The sequence below is a fragment of the Plecotus auritus genome (genome assembly GCF_963455305.1).
Source record: "Plecotus auritus genome assembly, chromosome: X".
In the NCBI taxonomy this organism is placed as follows: Eukaryota; Metazoa; Chordata; class Mammalia; order Chiroptera; family Vespertilionidae; genus Plecotus; species Plecotus auritus.
Window position 1 is genome coordinate 61,200,827 of NC_137784.1, and position 22,497 is coordinate 61,223,323.

A 22,497-nucleotide genomic window follows, 5' to 3' on the forward strand; every position below is an offset into this window, starting at 1 on the left:
ATCCTGACACCACTGCTGGTCTCCTGAAGTAGGCCTCAGGCCCTATGGCCTCTTCCCCTCCCTGCATGCTCCACAAGGAAGAAACAATATAAAAGTGGCTGCCAGGTGGCTCATGAAAACCAGCACGAATGTCAGAATCCAAGGCCGTTTTTTTTTTTATTGTTTAAAGTATTACACATAGTAGTACATATATCTCCTTTTTTCCCCCCATTGACTTTCTCCCAGCCTCCCTTATCCCCTGTCTCATGCCCTCATCCCACCCCCCCAGTGTCTTGTGTCCATTGGTTGTGCTTATATGCATGCATACAGGGATTTTGGTTGATCACTTTCCCCCTCTCCCCAACACTCCCCAGCCTTCCCGCTGTAATTTGACAGTCTGTTCGATGCTTTACTGCCTCTGTATCTATCTTTTGTTCATCAGGTTATAATGTTCTTTATTTTCCATAAATGAGTGAGATCATGTGGTATTTTTCTTTCATTGCCTGGCTATTTTCACTTAGCATAATGCTCTCCAGATCCATCCATGCTACTGCAAATGGTAACAATTCCTTCTTTTTTATAGCAGTGTAGTATTCCATTGTGTAGATGTACCACAGTTTTCTTTCTATTTATTTATTTATTTATTTTTAATTATTTTTTTAAATTGTTTGAAGTATTACATATGTCTCTTTTTTTTTTCCCCATTGACTTTCCCCCGGCCTCCCCTTCCCCCCAGTACATGCCTTTACCTACCCCCCCCAGTGTCTTGTATCCATTGGTTATGCTTATATGCATGCGTACAAGTCCTTCGGTTGATCTCTAACAGCACCCCCCCCAACCTCCTCTGCCTTCCCGCTGTAGTTTGACAGTCTGTTCAATGCCTCTTTGCCTCTGTATCTATTTTTTCCCCATTTCATTCTTTTAAAAAATCTTGCCTCTGCAGACTAGAAATAAACATATAATAACAAAAAATGTTTGAGTCTCAATTTCCATGGCCAACATTTCTGAGTCCCCTTTTCAATGTCAAACAGTTCCTTAAGTGTACATGTCAGCAATGATATTTGGATGGTGGGCACATGGTGGCAATGCAGGTCCGACCCTCTCTGGTTTGGTCCTAGGCAACCTGCTGTGTCGCACAGCTGCTGACTGCTAGCGTGGCAAGGCGTCGTCAGCGTCTTCCATCTCTGGACTGTTTCTCCTCTTGTCTTCGTGATTGGAGCAGACCTGTCAATTCCTCTCTGTTGCATGAATCCACATGGTCTTGGAGTTGTTTTCTGAAAATATACAAACATATTCTCGACCAAAAGTCAATAAAGGAATCTTTTCTATATAATTGATTTGGGATCCTTTTTATTTTTGACCAAACAATTTTCCTTTGTCTTATTTAGATACCATGTGTGTTTTTCACCGGTGTCTTGCTGTTAGCATTAAAAATGAAAACTAATTTTGTAAAGTAAAAGTTTTCTAGATGTAATTTACTTATAGGATATTTTTCCTTACATGATATTACCCTACTATCCCCCCTTTTTTGATTAATGGAGGCTTTTGTAACTTTTATAATGCAGTCTTGATGACTTTAAATTTTAATTTCTTGACAAAAATATGACTGCTTTAGTTTCATTGCATGTTCAGGAATTTTACCATGAGATGAACTACCAATAGAAATTTTAGTTACCACATTAGGAACAGCTTTTTGTTCAGTACAATTAAATTTTCTTGAATATTCACTTATTTCAATTAGCCTATTTAAATTAATCTGAAAACTTGATTATTATTTTACTGTCAAATTTAATACTCTACCAACAATCTTAATTTACCCTGTAAATATTAGTAGAAAGGATTATTTGCATTCTTAAGTAGGCCCTGAGCATTCCTGGTGCTAGGCTGGATTTAGATATAGGGCAGCTGCTGTCGGCCAAGTCTCTGTCTGTTACCTGGGTCCCAATCTGAGCTGGGCCAAGTGACTGTCTGTCACCTGTGTCCCGATCTGAGCTGGGCGTGGGAAGCAAAGCAGCCATGGGGGCAGAAGACCTCCCTCAGACCTGGTGAGGGTTCAGGCCCCTGAAAGGTTGGGGGGGTGAGGGTCTGTGCCCCACCTCTGTTGATCCCCAAGTTCTCTCCTGATGGCCCCTCTGCAACTGTGCCTGTCTTAGGTTGTTCCTTCCCTGAGGAATCTTACCCGTTTCTAGCTAACCAGTCATCCTACAGGGCCAAGCAGGGTGATGTGAGGTTCAGTTCTGTCTCCTTGGTAGCCTATGCCCCCGTGGCCTCCACGCCCAGTACCTGCCTTGGGATCCCCTGGCCTGCTGGTGGGGCCTCAGCACTGATCACATATCTCAGGGAACTCAGGTTTCTTCTCCAGGGAGGGCCCAGCTCACATGATTGGGCGAGAGACAGATCCATGGTACCAGCCACCACAAAGCTTCAAGCTCAGCATGAACAGAAAGCTCAGGCAATAGCTGAGGGCAATTGTATTGTGAGAAGAGGGTCCCTCTTGGCACAAAAGGCAAGAGGGGCCTATATAGAATGCTCAAGTGCCTTCCCAGCGCCTTAATTCCTTCTGAAAGGAATTATATCCTTTCATATTCTTTTTTTTTTTAATTGCTGCCAAACATTCCAAGAATTAGTTTGTAAGTCTGTTTGGGATAATTGTGCAATATGCTGTTGTAAAATATCTAAAATTTTAATGACATTGTAGAATAATATCATGTAAGGATATTCTTTGCTCTAGGCCAGGGCAATTAAATTTCAAACTGGCTGTCAATTTCTTTTTGTAACCTTATATAAATTTTGTCAGGGAGGCAAAAACATAAATTATTCCCCCCTAACTCCCTACCCCCTACTTATGTCCCACCCCCTTGTTTTCTGTGTCCATTGATTAGGCTCATATGCATGCACACAAGTCCCTTGGTTGATCTCTCCCCCTTATCCCCACCCTCCCCTACCTTCCCTGTGGTATGATGTGCTGTTTGTCGTTTCTCAGCCTCTGGATTTGTTCTTGTTCATCAGTTTATGCCGTTCATTATATTCCACAAATTAGTGAGATCATGTGATATTTATCTTTCTCTGCCTGGCTTATTTCACTTAACATAATACTCTCCATCTCCATCCATGTTGTTGCAAATGGTAGGAACTCCTTCTTTTTTACCGCAGCATAGTATTCCATTGTGTAGATATGCCACAGTTTTTTAATCCACTCATCTGCTGATGGACATTTAGGCTGTTTCCAAATCTTAACTATGGTGAATTGTGCTGCTATGAACATAGGGGTGCACATATCCTTTCTGATTCATGTTTCTAGTTTCTTGGGATATATTCCTAGAAGTGGGATCACTGGGTCAAATGGCAGTTCCATTTTCAGTTTTTTGAGGAAACTCCATACTGTTCTCCACAGTGGCTGCACCAGTCTGCATTCCCACCAACAGTGCACGAGGGTTCCTTTTTCTCCACATCCTCGCCAGCACTTGTCATTTGTTGATTTGTTGATAATAGCCATTCTGACAGGTGTGAGATGGTACCGAATTGTTGTTTTGATTTGCATCTCTCTGATGATTAGCGACTTTGAGCAGGTTTTCATATGTCTCTTGGCCTTCCTTCTGTCTTCTTTTAAAAAGTGTCTATTTAGATCAGTTGCCCATTTTTTGATTGGGTTGTTTATCTTCTTTTTGTTGAGTTGCATGAGTTCCCTGTAAATGTTGGAGATTAAACCCTTATCGTTGATATCATTGGCAAATATGTTCTCCCATGCAGTGGGCTTTCTTGTTGTTTTATTGATGGTTTCCTTTGCTGTGCAAAAGCTTTTTATTTTGATATAGTCCCATTTGTTTATTTTCTCTTTGGCTTCCATTGCCCTAGGAGCAGTATCAGTGAAGAAGTTCCTTCGGCATATGTCTGAGATTTTGCTGCCTGTGGATTCCTCTAGTATTTTTATAGTTTCCCGTCTTATGTTTAAGTCCTTTATCCATTTTGAGTTTATTTTTGTGTATGGTGTAAGTTGGTGATCTAGCTTCATTTTTTTGCATGTGTCTGTCCAATTTTCCCAGCACCATTTGTTGAAGAGACTGTCTTGACTCCATTGTATGTTCGTGCCTCCTTTGTCAAATATTAATTGAGCATAGTGATTTGGGTCAATTTCTGGGTTCTCTATTCTATTCCATTGTTCTACATGTCTGTTCTTGTGCCAGTACCAGGCTGTTTTAAGAAGAGTGGCTTTGTAATACATCTTGATATCTGGTGTTGAGATCCCACCTACTTTGTACTTCTTTCTCAGGATTGCTTTAGCTATTCGGGGTCTTTTTTTATTCCAGATAAATTTTTGGAAAGTTCGTTCTGGGTCTGTGAAATATGTCGTTGGTATTTTAATGGGAAGTGCATTGAATTTATAGATTGCTTTGGGTAGTATATACATTTTGATGATGTTGATTCTACCAATCCATGAACATGGTATGTTCTTCCATCTGTTTATGTCTTACTCTATCTCTTTTTTCAGTGTCATGTAGTTTTCCACGTATAGGTCTTTCACCTCTTTAGTTAAGTTTATTCCTAGGTATCTTAATTTTTTTGGTGCGATGGTAAATGGGATTGCTTTTTTAGTCTCTCTTTCTGTAAGATCATTATTGGTATATAGAAATGCCATACATTTCTTGGCGTTAATTTTGTATCCTGCTACATTGCCGAATTCATTTATTAAGTCTAGTAATTTTTTGATGGAGTCTTTAGGGTTTTCTATGTACAGTATCATGTCATCTGCGAATAAGGACAGTTTTACTTCTTCTTTTCCAATTTGGAAGCCTTTTATTTCTTCTTCTTGTCTGATTGCAATGGCTAGTACTTCCAGCACTATATTGAACAGGAGTGGTGAGAGTGGGCATCCCTGTCTTGTTCCTGTTCTTAGGGGAAATGGTTTTAGTTTTTGCCCATTGAGTATGATGTTGACTGTGGGTTTGTCCTATGTGGCTTTTATTATGTTCAGGTATGATTCTTCTATTCCCATCTTGCTGAGAGTTTTTATCAAGAAAGGGTGTTGGATTTTGTCAAATGCTTTTTCTGCATCAATTGATATGACTATGTGGTTTTTATCTCTCAATTTGTTTATGTGATGTATTACGTTTATTGGTTTGCAAATATTGTACCATCCTTGAATCCCTGGGATAAATCCTACTTGGTCATGGTGTATGATCTTTCTGATGTACTGCTGGATTCGATTTGCTAGAATTTTGTTGAGGATTTTGGCATCTATATTCATGAGGGATATTGGCCTGTAATTCTCTTTCATTGTGTTATCTTTATCTGGTTTTGGTATTAGGGTGATACTGGCTTCATAGAAGGAGCTTGCAAGTGTTCCTTCCTCTTGAATTTTCTGAAATAGTCTGAGGAGGATAGGTTTTAGTTCTTCCTTGAATGTTTGGTAAAACTCCCCTGTGAAGCCGTCTGGCCCCAGGCTTTTGTTGGCTGGGAGCTTTTTGATGACTGCTTCAATTTCTTCCATAGTTATCGGCCTATTGAGATTTTTAGAATCTTCCTGAGTGAGTTTTGGAAGGTTGTATTTTTCTAGGTATGTGTCCATTTCCTCCAGGTTGTGTAGATTGTTAGAATAGAGTTGTTCATAGTTTTTTTAAACAATCCTTTGTATTTCTGTGGGGTCTGTTGTTATTTCACCTCTTTCATTTCTGATTTTGTTTATTTGGGTCCTCTCTCCTTGCTTCTTGGTCAGCCTGGCTAGAGGTTCATCAATCTTGTTTATCCTTTCAAAGAACCAGCTCTTGGTTTTGTTGATCTTTTGTATTGTTTTTTTGGTCTCTATTTCATTCATTTCTGCCCTGATCTTTATTATTTCCTTCCTTCTGCTCACTGTGGGCTTTTCTTGTTGCTCTCTTTCTAATTCTTTGAGTTGTTGAGTTAGATCTTTTATTAGCATTTTTTCTTGTTTTTTGAGGTAGGTCTGTAGAGCTATAAACTTCCCTCTTAGGACTACTTTCATTGTGTCCCATAGCAATTGCATTGTTGTGTTTTTATTGTCATTAGTGTCCAGGATGTTTTTAATTTCTTCTTTGATCTCGTTACTTACCCAATCATTGTTTAATAGCATGCTATTCAGCTTCCAAGTGTTTGAGTTTTTTGGAATGTTTTTATTATAGTTTATTTCTAATATTATGCCATTGTGGTCTGAGAAAATGCTTCATATGATTTCAATCTTTTTAAATTTGGGGAGACTTTGCTTGTGACCCAGTATGTGGTCTATTTTTGAAAATGTCCCATGTGCACTTGAGAAGAACGTATATTCTGTGGTTTGGGGTGAAATGCTCTGAAGATGTCAATTAGGTCCATTAGATCTTGTGCATCATTTAGAATTGCTGTTTCTTTGCTGATTTTTTATCTAGAGGATTTATCCAGTGATGTCAGTGGTGTATTAAAGTCTCCTACTATGATTGTATTGTTGTCAATCTCTCCTTGATGTCTTCCAGGAGTTTTTTTTAAGTATTTGGGTGCTCCTGCATTGGGTGCATATATGTTTACCAGAGTTATATCTTCTTGTTGAATTGCTCCCTTTAGTATTATGTAGTGGCCTTCCTTATCTCTTGTTGTGGCCTTTACTTTGAGGTCTATTTTATCAGATATAAGTATCCCAACCCCAGCTTTTTTCTCATTTCCATTTGCTTGAAAAATGTTTTTCCATCCCTTCACTCTCAGTCTGTGTGAATCCTTTGCTCTGAGGTGGGTCTCTTGTAGACAGCTCATATATGGGTCATGTTTTCTTATCCTTCAGCTACCCTATGTCTTTTGACTGGTGCATTTAATCCATTTACGTTTAATGTTATTATTGACAAGTACATGTTTGTTGTCATATTTTTCCGTAGTGTTTGTGTTTCTTTTTGCCTTTCTCTTTCTTCTTTTTACAGCAGTCCCTTTAGCATTTCTTGCAATGCTGGCTTGGTAGTGATAAACTCTCTTAGCCCTTTTTTGTCTGGGAATCTCCTGATTCCACCTTCAATTTTGAATGATAGCCTTGCTGGGTATAGTATTCTTGGATTCAGACCCTTGCTTTGCATCACTTTGTATATTTCATTCCATTTCCTTCTGGACTGGTGTGTTTCTGTTGAGAAATCAGTTGATATTTTAATAGGAGATCCCTTGTAGGTAACTTTCTGTCTCTCTCCGGCAGCCTTTAAGATTCTTACTTTGTCATTAGTGTTCGCCAATTTAATTATGATGTGTCTTGGTGTCGGTCTTTTGGGGTTCAACTTGTTTGGGATTCTATGTACTTTTTGGACTTGCATAGTTTTTTTCTTGCCAATATGAGGGAAGTTTTCTGTCATTATTTCTTCAAACAGGTTTTCTATTCCTTGCTTCTCTTCCTCTCCTTCTGGTATCCCTATTATTCTAATATTGTTTCGTTTTGTGTTGTCCCACAGCTCCCTTAGGCTCTCCTCTTGCTTTTTAAGTCTTCTTTCCAGTTGCTGCTGTGTTTGTGTGTTTTTTCCTACCTTGTCTCCTAATTCGCTGATGCGGTCCTCAGCTTCTTCTAGTCTACTGTTTAAGCCTTCTAATGTGTTCTTTATTGCAGCTATGTTGTTTTTCATCTCCTCTTGGTTTCTTTTCATGTTGGTTACATTCTCATTCAGCTCCTTATAGTTCTCATTGAGTTGTGTGTATTTGTCACTGAGTTGTGTGTATTTATCATCCATCCGTTTAAACATCCTTATAACCATTACTCTGAATTCTTTCTCTGTTAAGCTGCTAATTTCAATTTCATTTAACTCCCTTTCTGGTGATTCCTCTTTTTCTTTCCTTTGGGAGTTGCTTTTGTGTCTCCCCATGTTTTCCTGTAATGTTTTAATTGTAGATCCAATTGCTTTGCTACCCAGGTTCTTTTGGTGATGGTGCTACTGGTGTAATCTCTCAGTTCTCCTGGGCTTGGTAATCTAGTGTAGCTCCCTACTTGAGCTATTTGGGTTCTCTTGATATAGGCCTGCAATCTTGAGAGGCACAACTGCCGTTTCTAGAAGTCAGCAGCCATGGAGTGGATTATCCCAATTTTTGCTGTCTTGCACCCTTAATTGAAATCATGCGTGTCTGGTGGGAACTCACAGTGGCACCAAGCAACTGTCTGTCAGGGTGATGTGGCTCAGGGGGCCTGCCCTCTGGACAGGTGTGACTGTGATGCCCAGATTTCTGTAGTTATGGGGTGGGCAGACTCAGCTTTCGCTGCTGCACCTGTGGTGGATAGGCGCTTACTCCCAGTGGTGGCTCACAGGAGCACCCGCAGGAAGTTCGCCAGCGAGGCACACTGAAGCACTCTGAAGGGCCCTGGTGGTGTAGCCATGTAATTGAGGTTCCTAGCTTCTAAAGGTTTCTCTTTAGGGAAGATCCTATGGCCTCAGGGAGTATTCAGATTCCATGGTGTTATTCAGGGTGAGATCTGGGTGTGGCTATATTGGTTGCCTGGAGACTGGAGGGAGGGGCTATCTCTCAGGAGAAAATGGCGATTGGGGCTTAGATATGACTCAGCATCAGACTCACTTCCACCTCTCCTGGACTGTTCGCTGCCTACACTCCCCAGATTCCACAAGCCCACCCCTTCTTCTACACCTCTGCCACAGGTAAGTGTCTTTATCCTAAAGGTCCTACGAACTAGGTTCAGTGTAGAAAGGCGCAGGCTCCAGCGTGAGGAGGGACCACGTCTCTGCAAGTTCCTCTCTTGCAGGCACTGCGTGGTCCGGCAGCTCTTCAGGGCTGCCTTTGAGCTCAGATCCCAAATCCAGACTCCAAGGTCTACAATCCCCTACCTCCCATAGTCCCGTGGACCCCCCCCCCTTTTTTTTTCCAGTCAGACGCTTTGCCTGTCCTCAGGGACGCGGCTTGGCGCCATGTAGTTTCTCCCCGACCTTCTGGGCACAGAGGTCCGGCAGATTCTACTGCCTAGATCTTTGATTTTACCTTTATCGGGGGAATCTCTGCCCTTCCCAGCTGCAAACTGTCTCACCAGCTGCGCCTCCTTCACCAATTCGGGCTGGATTCCACTCGTTTCAGCTGCTCCCTCTATTTGTTCCAGGACAAGGCTCAGGACATGTCCATCTATTCCGCTGCCATTTTGTCTCCCCTACCACAGTTTTCTAATCCACTCTTCTGCTGATGGGCACTGAGGCTGTTTCCAAAACTTAGCTTATGGTGAATTGTGCTGCTATGAACATAGGGGTGCATATATCCTTTCTGATTGGTGTTTCTAGTTTCTTGGGATATATCCTAGAAGTGGGATCACTGGGTCAAATGGGAGTTCCATTTTTAGTTTTTGAGGAAACTCCATACTGTTCTCCACAGTGGTTGCACCAGTATGCATTCCCACCAGCAGTGCACGAGGGTTCCTTTTTCTCTGCATCCTTACCAGCACTTCTCATTTGTTGATTTGTTGATGATTGCCATTCTGACAGGTGTGAGATGGTACCACATTTTCATTTTGATTTGTGTCGCTCAGATAATTAATGACGTTGAGCATGTTTCCATGTCTCTTGGCCTTCCTTCTGTCTTCTTTCGGAAAGTATTTGGGTCCATTGCCCATTTTTTTATTGGATCATTTATCTTCCTTTTATTAAGTTGTATGAGTTCCCTGTAAATGTTGGAGAAGCAAATATGTTCTCCCATACAGTGGGATTTCTTGTTATTTTGTTGATGGTTTCTTTTGCTGTGCAAAAACTTTTTATTTTGATGTAGTTCCATTTGTTTATTTTCTCTTTAGCTTCCATTGCCCTAGGAGCGGTATCGGTGAAGAAATTGCTTCAGCATAAGTCTGAGATTTCGCTGCCTGTGGATTCCTCTAGTATTTTTATAGTTTCCCGTCTTATGTTTAAATCCTTTATCCATTTTGAGTTTATTTTTGTGTATGGTGTAAGTTGGTGGTCTAGTTTCATTTTTTTGCATGGATCTGTTCAATTTTCCCAACACCATTTACTGAAGAGACAGTGTTGACTCCATTGTATGTTCATGCCTCCTTTGTCGAATATTAATTGAGCATAGTGGTTTGGGTCAATATCTGGGTTCTCTATTCTAATCCATTTGTCTATATGCCTGTTCTTGTGCCAGTACCAGGCTGTTTTGAGAATAATGGCTTTGTAATACAGCTTGATATCTGGTATTAAGATCTCTCCTACTTTGTTCTTCTTTCTCAGGATTGCTGTGGCTATTCAGGGACTTTTTATTCCAGATGAATTTTTGGAGTTCTTTCTAGGTCTGTGAAATATGCTGTTGGTATTTTAATGGGGAGTGCATTGAATCTATATATTGCTTTGGGTAGTATGGACATTTTAATGATGTTGATTCTGCAAACCCATGAACATGGTAAGTTCTTCCATTTGTTTATGTCTTCCTCTATATCTTTTTTCAGTGTCCTGTAGTTTTCTGCATATAGGTCTTTTACCTCCTTAGTTAAGTTTATTCCTAGGTATCTTAATTTTTTTTGGTGCAATGGTAAATGGGATTGTTTTTTTAGTCTCTCTTTCTGTAAGTTCATTATTGGTTTATAGAAATGCCATAGATTTCTTGGCATTAATTTTGTATCCTGCTACATTGCTGAATTCATTTATTAAGTCTAATAGTTTTTATTGGAGTCTTTAGGGTTTTTTATGTACAATATCACGTCATCTGTGTGTAAGGACAGTTTTACTTATTCTTTTCCCATTTGGATGTGTTTTATTTCTTCTTCGTGTCTAATCTCAATGGCTAGTACTTCCAGTACTATGTTACACAGGAGTGGTGAGAGTGGGCATCCCTGTTTTCTTCCTGCTCATAGGGAAATGGTTTCAGTTATTGCACACTGAGTATGATATTGGCTGTACGTTTGTGATATATGGCTTTTATTATGTTGAGGTATGATCCTTCTATTCCCATCTTGCTAAGAGTTTTTATCAAAAATTGGTGTTGGATTTTGTGAAATGCTTTTTCTGCATCAATTGATATGACTATGTGGTGTTTATCTCTCAATTTGTTTATGTGATGTATCACGTTTATTGATTTGTGGATATTGTACCATCCTTGCATCCCTGGGATAAATTGTATTTGGTCATGGTGTATGACCTTTCTCATGTACTGCTTGATCCGATTTCCTAGAATTTTGTTGAGTATTTTGGCATCTATGTTCATGAGGGATATTGACATGTAATATTCTTTCATTGTGTTGTCTTTATCTGGTTTTGGTATTAGGATGATGCTGGCTTCATAGAATAAATTGGAGGTGTTCCTTCCTCCTGATTTTTTTGGAATAGTGTGAGGAGGATAGCTTTTATTTCTTTTTTTATTTAAAAAATATATTTTATTGATTTTTTACAGAGAGGAAGGGAGCGGGATAGAGAGTTAGAAACATAAATTGGAGAGAAACATCGATCAGCAGCCTCCTGCACACCTTCTACTGGGGATGTGTCTGCAACCAAGGTACATGCCCTTGACCGGAATCGAACCTTGGACCTTTCAATCCGCAGGCCGATGCTTTATCCACTGAGCCAAACCTGTTAGGGCAGGTTTTAGTTCTTCCTTGAATGTTTGTTAAAACTCCCCTGTGAAGCTGTCTGGACCTGGGCTTTTATTTGCTGTAAGCTTTTTGATGATTGATTTCATTTCTTCCATAGTTATCAGCCTATTGAGATATTTAGATTCTTCCTAATTGAATGTTGGAAGGTTGTATTTTTCTAGGAATATGTCCATTTCCTTCAGGTTGTCCAGTTTGTTGGAATAGAGTTGTTCATAGTATTTTTTAACAATCCTTTGTATTTTTGTGGGGTCTGTTGTTATTTCTCCCCTTTCATTTCTGATTTTGTTTATTTCGGTCCTCTCTCTTTGCTTCTTGGTGAGCCTGCCTAGAGGTTCATCAATCTTGTTGATCCTTTCAAAGAACAAGCTCTTGTTTTTATCTTTCGTATTTTTTTATTTTTATTTTTGGTCTCAATGTCATTTATCTCCACTCTGATCTCTATTATTTCCTTCCTTCTGCTTACAATGGGCTTTTCTTGTTGCTCTCTTTCTTACTCTTTGAGTTGCAGCGTTAGTTAATTTATTACCATTGTTTCTTGTTTTTTGCAGTAGACTTGTAGAGCTCTGAACTTCCCTCTTAAGACTGCTTTCGCTGTGTCCCAGAGATTTTGGATTGTTGCGTTTTCATTGTTGTTTGTTGCCATGATGTTTTTTTATTTCTTCTTTGATCTCTCTGGTAACCCAGTCATTATTTAATAGCATGCTATGTAGTCTCCATGTGTTTGATTTTTTCTGGATTGTTTTTATTGTAGTTGATTTCCAGTTTTATGCCATTGTGATCTGATATGATGCTTGATATGATTTCTATCTTCTTGAATTTGAATAGACTTTGCCTGTGACCCAATATATGGTCTATCTTTGAAAATCACCCATGTGCACTTGAGAAAAATGTATTTTCTGTAGCTTTGGGGTGAAATGTTCTGAAGATGTCAATTAATTCCATCTGATCTAGTAAGTCATTTAGGATTGATTTTTTTTTTGCTGATTTTTTGTTTACAGCCTTTGTCCAATGTTGATAATGGGGTATTAAAGTCCCCCACTATGATTGTTTTGCTGTCAATCTCTCCCTTGATATCCTCCAGAAGTTTTTTTGTGTGTGTGTATTTGGGTGCTCTTGTATTGGGTGCATATATGTTTACCAGAGTTATTTCTTATTATTGGATTGCTTCCTTTAATAGTATGAAGTGGCCTTCCTTATCTCTTGTTATGTCCTTCACTTTGATATCTAATTTGTCAGATATAAGTACTGCTACCCCAGCTTTTTATTCATTTCCATTCACCTGAAAAACTTTTTTCCATCCCTTCACCCTCAGTCTGTGTGTTTCTTTTTTTCTGAGGTGGGTTTCCTGTAGACAGCAGATATATGAGTCATGTTTTCTTATCCACTCAGTTACCCTATGTCTTTTGATAGGGGCATTTAATCCATTTACATTTAAAGTTATTATTGATAGGTACTTGTTTGTCACCATTTTTATTCTTTACACCTGTGTTCCTTCTTCACTTCTTATTTCTTCTTGTTACAGCAGACCCTTTAGCATTTCTTGCATCCTGGCTTGGTGGTAATAAACTCCCTTAGTCCTTTTTTGTATGTGAAGCTCCTGATTTCACCCCCAATTTTGATTGATAGTCCTGCTGGATACAGTATTCTTGGATTCAGACCCTTCCTTTGCATGACTTTGTATATTTCATTCCATTCCCTTCTTGCCTGATGTGTTTCTGTTGAGAAATCTGTCCGTAGTCTCATTGGGGATCCTTTGTAGGTAACTTTTTGTCTCTCTCTGACCCGTTTTAAGATTCTTACTTTGTTGTTGGAGTTTGCCAATTTAATTTTGTGCCTTGGCTTCGGTCTTTTGGGATTCATTTTGTTTGGTACTCTATGAGCTTCTTGGTTTTGTGTGAGTTTTTTCTTCCCTATATCAGGGAAGTTTTCTTTCATTTCGTCAAACAGGTTTTCTATTCCTTACTCGGTTTCCTCTCCTTCTGGCTTACCTATTATGTGGACGTTGTTTCGTTTTGTGTTGTCCCAAAGTTCCCTTAGGTTCTCCTCCTGCTTTTTAATTTTTTTTTCTAGAAGCTGCTCTACTTGGGTACTTTTTCCCATCTTGTCTTCTAGCTCACTGATGCGGTCCTCTGCTTCTTCTAGTCTACCGTTGATGCTTTCTATTGAGTTCTTTATAGCAGCGATGCCATTTTTCATTTCTTCTTGGTTCTTCTTCATTTCCTCTTGTTTCTTACACATATTGTCGAATTTGTCTTCCATCCTTTTCAGCCACCTTATCACCATTTCTCTGAATTCTTTTTCTTACAGTTTGTTTGCCTCCATTTCGTTTACTTTTTTTTCTGGTGATGCCTTCTTTTCTTTCATATGTGGGCTGTTTCTTTGTGTCCCCATGATCTCTCTTCTCTGGGTGTTTGGTTATGTATTTCTCTCTTTCCTTTCCATGAGGAGGCGCAGAGCTCCTCCAAATCCTCATGCTCGCACCACTTGGGGACCGGTATTCCAGGGCTCACTGATATTCACTGGGTGCCAGTGTTGTAGATTTTCAGTGTTTTCAGCCTTCCGATAACATCCACTTTCCCCTACAAGATGTTGCAGTCTCCATGTCAGAGCTAGTTTCTCTGGGAGGGATCCCAGCAGCAGTGGAGGCTGCCTGTTCAGTGGAACCCTGTCCGGCTGTCCCTCACTGTCCCGTGGAGTTATAGCTGTCCGTCAACTCACAAACACTCCCCGTGCAACTACACACTTTTTTCATTCTCTCACTCACACACTATCTTGCTGTCTGCCTTCCCGTTGGCAGCCATCTTCCTTCCTCTAATTGAATTATAATTGACACTAGGGGCCCAATGCACAAAATTCCCTCAGCTTGCCTGTGCCCTCTCCCAATACGGACCCCCAGGGGGCCTAAACCAGCAGTCAGACATCCCTCTTGCAATCCGGGACCCCTTGCTCCTAACCACCTGCCTGCTTGCTTCTAACCATCTGCCTGTGCACTCCTTACTGCCCTCCTGCTTGCTCCTTACCGTCCACCTGCCCGCTCCTTACAGCTTGGCTCGCTGCTCCTTAGCACTGCTGCGAAGGCAGGAGATGCTTCCACCACTGCCTCTGTGCTCGCCAGCCATGAGCCTGGCTTGGATGAGCGGCGCTTCAGCTGTGGGTGCTCACTGACCATCAGGGGACAGCTCCTGTGTTGAGCTTTTGCCCCCTGGTGGTCAGTGAACGTCATAGCAACCAGTCGTTCTGGTTGTCCAGTCGTTCTGCTGTGAAGGTCACAGGGCTTTTATATGTATAGATACTATTAACCCTACATATTTCATCAATTTGGTAAATATATACATATACATACTAGAGGCCCAGTTCACGAAATCCGTGCAAGGGGCTTAGCCCTCACAGCCGCGGCAGCCTTGGCCCTTGCAGCATTGGCTTCATCTGGATGGTCGTCTAGATGGTCATTCTGCTGTTCAGTCTAATTAGCATATTAGCTCTTTATTATATAGGATATATATGAAACCATCACCACAATCAAGATAGTAAACAAATTCATCATCCCCAAAAGTTCCTTCTTGCTCCATATAATTCCTTCTTCTCACATGTCCCCACAAACAGCACCCCCCAGACAATGATTGATCTGATTTGTGTCACTATTGATTTGTTTATAGTTTCTAGAATTTTCTATAAATGAAGTCATACATTATATACTCTTTTTTGTATGACTCCTTTCACTCAGCATAACTATGTTCAGATGCATACATGCTACACGTACCAATAGTTCATTCGTTTTTTAGACATTGGGGTTGTTTCCAGATTGTAATTATTACAAATAAAGCTGCTATGAACCTTATGTACTAGACCTTGGTCGGCAAACTGCGGCTTGCAAAATACATGCTACTCTTTGGCCCCTTGAGTGTGGCTCTTCCACAAAATACCATGGCCTGGGCGAGTCTATTTTGAAGAAGTGGCGTTAGTAGAAGTTTAAGTTTAAAAAAATTGTCTCTCAAAAGAAATTTCAATTGTTGTACTGTTGATATTTGGCTCTGTTGCCTAATGAGTTTGCCGACCACTGTACTAGACCATTAATTTTTAATTAAAGAATGATGTATTTATTTTGACTTGAGTTCTAAGAAATCTAAAGGTCTAAATTATACTTTCAAGGATGCATTATGTGTTGTTAAACCTTTTATTTAGAGATTATTACAGATCCACGGAAAATACAGAGAGTCTCCTTGTAACCTTTACCCAGTTCTCCCCAATGGTTAATCTTACATAATTATAATACAACTAGAGGCCCAGCACACGACATTTGTGCACTGGGGTGGAGGGTCCCTCAGCCCAGCCTGTGCCCTCTCACAGTCCGGGACCCCTCAGGGGATGTCCGACTGCCACGGAGGCAGGGGAGGCTCCCGCCATAGCTGCTGCACTCGCCAGCTGTGAGCCTGGCTTCTGGCTGAGCAGTTCTCCCCCTGTGGGAGCACACTGACCACCCAGGGTCAGCTCCTGCTTTAAGTGTCTGACTCCTGATCGTCAGTGCGCATCATAGCGACCAGTTGTTCCGCTGTGCAGTTGATTTGCATATTAGCCTTTTATTATATAGGATATCAAAAACAGGAAACTGACATTGGTACACACTCTATGTATACTTTTATGCCATTTTATCATATGTGTAGATCCTATAATCACAACTAGTAATACAGATATAGAATTTTTCACTACCACAAAATTCGTTTTTTAAAAAAATCTTTATAGTTTAAAGTATTACATAAGTCTCCTTTTTCCCCCATTGACCTCTCCCCAGCCACCCCCACCCCCAGCACCTGCCCTTATCCCCCTACTATCTGTGTTCATTGGTTATGCTCATATGCATGCATACAAGTTCTTTGGTTGACTTCTTACCCCCTCACCTCCTACCTTCCCTCATAGGTTGGACAGTCTGTTCAATGCTTCTATGACTCTGGTTCTATTTTTGTTCATCAGTTTTACAAAATTCTTGCTTAATAGTCATACCTCCCCCTTCCCAACCCACCATCTCTAATTTTTTGTAATCACTAATCTGTTCCCTCACCTCTGTAATTCTGTCATTGCAAGTATGTTTTATAAATAGAATCCTATAATATGAAACCTTTTGTTAAAAAAAATATTTTATTGAGTTTTTACAGAGAGGAAAAGAGAGGGAAAGAGAGTTAGAAACATTGATGAGAGAGAAACATCGATCAGCTGCCTCCTGCACACCCCCTACTGGGGATGTGCCTGCAACCAAGGTACATGCCCTTGACTGGAATCAAACCTGGGACTCTTGAGTCCGCAGGCTGATGCTCTATCCACAAGCCAAACCAGTCAGGGCAATATGAAACCTTTTGATATTGGCTTTTTACACTCAGCATTATGCTCTTGAGATTCATCCAATTTGTTGTGTATATCAGTAATTTTTCATTGCTGAGTAGTAATCTATGGTATGAATGTATCACATTTTTTAAAACTATTCACTCCTTCAGGGACATCTGGGTTGTTTCCAGTTTGGGGCTATTACAAATAAAGCTGCTATAAATATTTATATACAAGCTTCCATGTGAACATAACTTTTTATTTATGTGGGAGTGTAAAGTTGTTGGGTTGTATGATAAGTATATATGTACTTTTTTAGAACACTAACAAACTAATTTGTCATTGTACAAATTACCATTTTACATTTCCTCCAGTGTGGTTGAGTGATCCAGCTTCTCTGATTACTTGCCAGCACTTGGTGGTGTTACTATGTTTTGTTTGAGTCATTCTGATAGGTGTGTAGGGATATCACATTTTAATTTCTATTTCCTTAATGGCTAATTATGTCAAACAACTTTTTATGTGCTTATTTGATATTTGTATATTCGCTTTTGTGAAATCTCCCTTTATGTCTTCCACCTATTTTCTTTTTTAACATTAATTTTTAAAATTGAGATATAGTTAATGTACAATATTATATTAGCTTTAGGTGCACAATGTAATGATTTGACATATGTATATGTTGTAAAATTATTGCCTCAATAAGTTTATTTAACATCCATCATCACACAATTTTTATTATTTTTTTCATGATGAGAAATTATAATATCTACTTAGTAATTTTCAAATATTCAATACAGTATTATTAACTATAGTCACTGTCACCATGCTGTATATTATATCTCCATGATTTATTTATTCTATAATTAAACTAGAGGCCTGGTGCTTGAAATTCATGCACTGGGGGGTGGGGGGTGTTCCTCAGCCCTGCCTGCCCCCTCTCACAGTCTGGGAACCCTCAGGGGATTTCCTACTGCCAGGAGAAGGCCTAAACTGCAGTCTGGCCTCCCTCTGTGGGCTGTTCAGGGGAAGATGCCACCCCCATCACCCCACTGCTGCTACCACTGCCGGCCACCAAGGTGTTTTCATCAACACGGACTCCAGACCCTTCACCACGAAAAATGACAACTTTCTTTAGGCATTTTCAAGATCTCTCTTTCATAGGATATGATATTTCTTTCTTTCTTTCTTTTTTATTCTCACCTGAGGATATTTTTCCATTGATTTTTGGAGAGCATGGAAGAGAGAGTGAAAAACAGAGAGAAATATCAATGTGAGAGGGACACTTCGATTGGTTGCCTCCTGCATGAGCCCTGACCTGGGCCCCGGCCAGAGAGGAGCCTGCAACCTAGGTATATGCCCTTGACCAGAATTGAACCTGGGCCCTGCATTCTTCAGGCCAAGGCTCTATCCACTAAGCCAAACCAGCTAGGGCAGGATATGACATTTCTTAGCCCCTCCAGCAGTGGAACTTTGTTTTTTCCTCCACGAGTGAGGTGGAAAAATCCTAGATCACCTTCTTGGATTCTTATTTCCCAAGTTATCAAGAATGCTGCAGAGTTGAGAAAAATGGTGGCAGAATAGATGGACATGTCCGGAGCCTTGTCCTGGAGCAAATAGGATGAGCAGCTGAAACAAAAAACATCAAACCAGAATTGGCAAAGGAGACAGCTGGTGAGACAGTTTGCAGCCATGAAGGGCAGAGGATCCCTGGAGAAAGCCACCCCTGCCAGGGACCTGCTACCTCGGCTGTGGTTCCACGGTCAATGAGTCTCCAGCTACCCCAGGCGCAGGCTCCAGTGAGTTCTGAAGAGTGTTCCCCTCTGACTGGCCCAACGCTTTAGCCCAGGGCGCTGCAACCATGCGAGTAGCAGACACGTGAGTAGCCCACTCCTCTCCAAGGAGCAGTACCAATGAGCAGCCCACCTCAGGCCTAAGAGCAGCAGCCTTATGTGGCCTGCCCCGTCCAAGGAGCAGCATCTATGTGAGCAGCCTGCTCCCCTGTCTGAGAAGCAGCAACCAGACAAGCAGCCCACCACATTCAAGGAGCAGCAGCCACACAAGCAGCCCACCCATGATTGAGAAGTGGCATCCCCATGCAGCCTGCCCCCATTTGAAGAGCAGCAGCTGTGCATGGCTCACACCCTGTGCCTGTCCGAGGAGCAGCAGCCGCATGAGCAGCCTACCCCATCTGAAGAGCAGCAGCTGTGTGAGCAGCCTGCCCCCGTATGAGGAAAAGCAGCGCCGTGAGCAACCCGCCCCCATTCGAGGAGCAGCAGCTGCCCAAGCCACCTGCCCCAGACCAAAGAACAGCAGCCACACAAGTAGAATACCCACATCCAAGGAGCAGCAGCCCTGAGTATCCCACACTGGTCCGAGGAACAGCAGCCACATTCAGCCTGTATCTGTCTGAAGAGCAGCAGCTGGGTGAGCAGCCCACCCCCATCCAAGGAGCAGCAGCCAAATGTGCAACTCACTCCACCTGAGGAGCAGCAGCTGCACAAGCAACCCGACCCTGTCCAAGGAGCAGTAACCACACGAGCACACCCCCAATCCAAGAAGCAGCAGCCTCGTGATCAACCCACCCCAGTTCAAGGAACAGCAGCTGTGAGAGCAGCCTCGCCCACCAGACATAGGAGACACCACTGCAGCGAGCAGCACCCACCAGAGGAGCCACTGCCAACTGAGGAGCAGCCGCTCCTGCAACTGCCTGAGGAACAACAACAGGCCAAGGAGCAACCGCAGCCCGAAGAGCCACTGCCACCCAAGGAGCAGACCCTGCACGACTCGACATCGAGATCAGTTGGTGAGACAAAAAATGGGTAGACAAAGAAACCCCCAAAAGAAAGAAAAGCAGCTAAGTGAAACAAAGGCATGCAATGTGTCAGAAAAAGAATTCAGAATAAGGGTTATACAGTTCATAAACCAGATGGAGGAAAAAAATTGACGACTTATGTAAAAATCAAGATGAAATGGACTAAAAAATCAATAACTTATGTAAGAATTAAAATAAAATTAAGAGTGATATAGCTGCAATAAAAAACACCATGGAAAGTTTCAACAGTAGACTAGGAGATGCGAAGGACCTAATTAGTGAATTAGAAGACAGGGAAGCAAAACACACCCAAACTGAACTGAAATTGGAGAAAAAAATTAAAAGACAGGAGGAGAGCCTAAGGGAGCTATGGGACAACATGAAACAAAGCACCATACGAATAATAGGGGTGCCAGAACAACAAGAAGAAGAACAAGGATTAGAAAACCTATTTTAAGAAATAATGTCAGAAAACTTCCCTGAAGTGGGGAAGAAATAAGTCACACAAGCACAGAGAGTCACAAACAAGATGAACTTGAAAAGACCCACACCAAGACAAGTCATAATTGCAATGGCAAATGTTCAGAACAAAGAGAGAATTTTAAAGGCTGCAAGAGAGTGATAGAATGTTACATACAAGGGATCTCCCATTAGATTATCAAATGATTTCCCAACAGAAACACATCAGACCAGAAAAGAATGGAAGGAAATTTATAAAATGATGCAAAGCAAGGGACTGAATCCAAGAATATTCTATCCAGCAAGACTATTATTCGGAATTGAAGATGAGATGAGGAGCTTCACAGACACAAAAAGGATAAGGGAGTTTATTGCCACCAAGCCAGCAATGCAAGAAATGCTAAAGTGACTGCTGTAAAAAGAAGGAATAGAAAAAGAAGGAACATAGGCATAAAGAAGAAAAATGGCTACATACAAGTACCTATCAATAATAACCTTAAATGTAAATGGGCTAAATGCTCCAATCAAAAGACACAGAGGGACTGAATGGATAAAAAAAAAAAAACATGGGCCATATATTTTCTGTCTACAAGAGACCCACCACAGAATAAAGGACTCACACAGACTGATAGTGAAGGGATAGAAAATAATTTTTTAGGCAAATGGAAATTTTAAAAACCTGGGGTAGCAATACTTATATATGAAAAAATACACCATTAAGTGAAGGGCATAACAAGAGATAAGGTAGGCAGGTGACTTCATAATACTAAATGCAGCAATTCAACAAGAGGATATATGCATCCAATACAGGAGCACAAAAATACATAAAAAAAACTCCTGGACGATATCACGGGAGAGGTCAACAATAATACAATCATAGTAGGGGATGTTAATACACTACTGACATCACTGGATAAATCCTGTGAACAAAAAAATTAGCAAAGGAACAGCAATCCTAAATGATGCACTAGGTCAGGTGGACTTAATTGACATCTTCAGAACATTTCACCCCAAAGCTGTGGAATATATGTTCTTCTCAAGTGCACATGGGACATTGTAAAAAAGAGACCATATATTGGGTCACAAGAAAATTCTCCCCAAATTCAAGAAGATTGAAATCATATTAAGCATTTTCTCAGACCACAATGGCATAATATTAGAAATAAACTACAATAAAAATAATCCAAAAAATTAAAACACTTGGAAGCTGAATAGCATTCTATTAAACAATGATTGGGCTACCAAAAAAATCAAAGAATAAATTAAAAACATCCTGGAGACTAATGACAATAAAAACACAACAATCCAAATTCTATGGGACACAATGAAAGCAGTACTGAGAGGGAAGTTTATAGTTCTACAGGCCTACCTCAAAAGAATAAAAAAAAGAGAGAAAAACTGGTAATAAATCATCTAACTCTACAACTCAAAGAATTTGAAAGAGAGCAACAAGAAAAGCCCAGACTGAGCAGAAGGAAGGAGATAATAAAGGTCAGAGCAGAAATGAATAATATAGAGACACAAAGAAACCACAAAAAATCAATGAAACCAAGAGCTTGTTCTTTGAAAGGATAAGCAAGATTGATGAACCTCTAGCCAGGCTCACCAAGAAGCTAAGAGGGAGGACCCAAATAAACAAAATCAGAAATGAAAGAGGTGAAATAACAACAGACCCCACAGAAATACAAAGGATTGTTAAAAAAAAATAATATGGACAACTCTATTCTAAAAAACTAGAAAATGTGGAGGAAATGGACATATTCCTAGAAAAATACAACCTTCCAAAACTCAATCAGGAAGATTATAAAAATCTCAATAGGCCAATAGCTATGGAAGAAATTGAAGCAGTCATCAAAAAGCTTCCAGCAAACAAAAGCCTGGGGCCAGATGGCTTCACAGGGGTGTTTTACGAAACATTCAAGGAAGAACTAAAACCTATCCTCCTTGGACTATTCCTAAAATGTCAAGAGACAGGAACACTTCCAAGCTCCTTCTATGAAGCCAGCATCACCCTAATACCAAAACCGGATAAAGACAACACAATGAAAGAGAATTACAGGCCAATATCCCTCAAGAACATATATGCCAAAATCCTCAACCAAATTCTAGCAAATTGGATCCAGCACTACATCAGAAAGGTCATACACCATGACCAAGTAGGATTTATCCCGGGGATGCAAGGAAGTTACAATATCTGCAAATCAATAAACTTGATACATCATATAAACAAATTGAGAGATAAAAATCACATAATTATATCAATTGAAACAGAAAAAGCATTTGACCTAATCCAACACCCTTTCTTGATATAAACACTCAGCAAGGGGGGAATAGAAGGATCATACCTCAATATAATAAAAGCCATGTATGACAACCCCAAACCCAACATCATACTCAATGTGCAAAAACT

General features: G+C 40.6%; 1 protein-coding gene across 3 annotated transcripts in view; it reads left to right on the forward strand.

Annotated features, from left to right (window-relative positions):
- The window catches only part of PRRG1 (proline rich and Gla domain 1), a 219,216-nt gene that overhangs the window by 140,214 nt on the left and 56,505 nt on the right, over positions 1-22,497 (forward strand). The window lies entirely within an intron of this gene.